At 39.7% G+C, this 735-nt stretch overlaps 1 non-coding gene across 1 annotated transcript; it reads right to left on the minus strand.

Moving 5' to 3' along the window:
- Nucleotides 1-287: 287 nt before the first annotated feature.
- On the minus strand, nucleotides 288-395 carry LOC130949511 (small nucleolar RNA R71). Its single transcript, XR_009073401.1, has one exon. It is a non-coding gene; the product is annotated as a small nucleolar RNA R71 (small nucleolar RNA).
- Nucleotides 396-735: the final 340 nt, after the last annotated feature.

Raw genomic sequence — 735 nt, forward strand, 5'->3', positions numbered from 1 at the left:
ACTTTGAGCTTAAGCCTCAATTAGTTTCTCTAATGCAACAGAATTGCAAGTTCCATGGACTTCCATTGGAAGATCCTCATCAGTTCTTAGCTGAATTCTTGCAAATCTGTGACACTGTCAAGACTAATGGGGTTGACCCTGAGGTCTACAGACTTATGCTATTCCCTTTTGCTGTAAGAGACAGAGCTAGAATATGGTTGGACTTACAACCTAAAGACAGCCTGAACTCTTGGGAAAAGCTAGTCAATGCCTTCTTGGCAAAGTTCTTTCCACCTCAAAAATTGAGTAAGCTTAGAGTGGAAGTCCAAACCTTCAGACAGAAGGAAGGTGAGTCCCTCTATGAAGCTTGGGAAAGATACAAACAATTAATCAGAAAATGTCCTTCTGACATGCTTTCTGAATGGAGCATCATAGGTATTTTCTATGATGGTCTGTCTGAACTATCCAAGATGTCTTTGGATAGCTCTGCTGGAGGATCTCTTCATCTGAAAAAGACGCCTACAGAAGCTCAAGAGCTAATTGAAATGGTTGCAAATAACCAATTCATGTATACTTCTGAAAGGAATCCTGTGAACAATGGGACAAGTCAGAAGAAAGGAGTTCTTGAGATAGATACTCTGAATGCCATATTGGCTCAGAATAAGATATTGACTCAGCAAGTCAATTTGATTTCTCAAAGTCTATCTGGAATGCAAAATACATCAAGCAGTACTAAGGATGCTTCATCTGAAGAAG

This window comes from Arachis stenosperma, chromosome 1, assembly GCF_014773155.1.
Source record: "Arachis stenosperma cultivar V10309 chromosome 1, arast.V10309.gnm1.PFL2, whole genome shotgun sequence".
Lineage (NCBI taxonomy): Eukaryota > Viridiplantae > Streptophyta > Magnoliopsida > Fabales > Fabaceae > Arachis > Arachis stenosperma.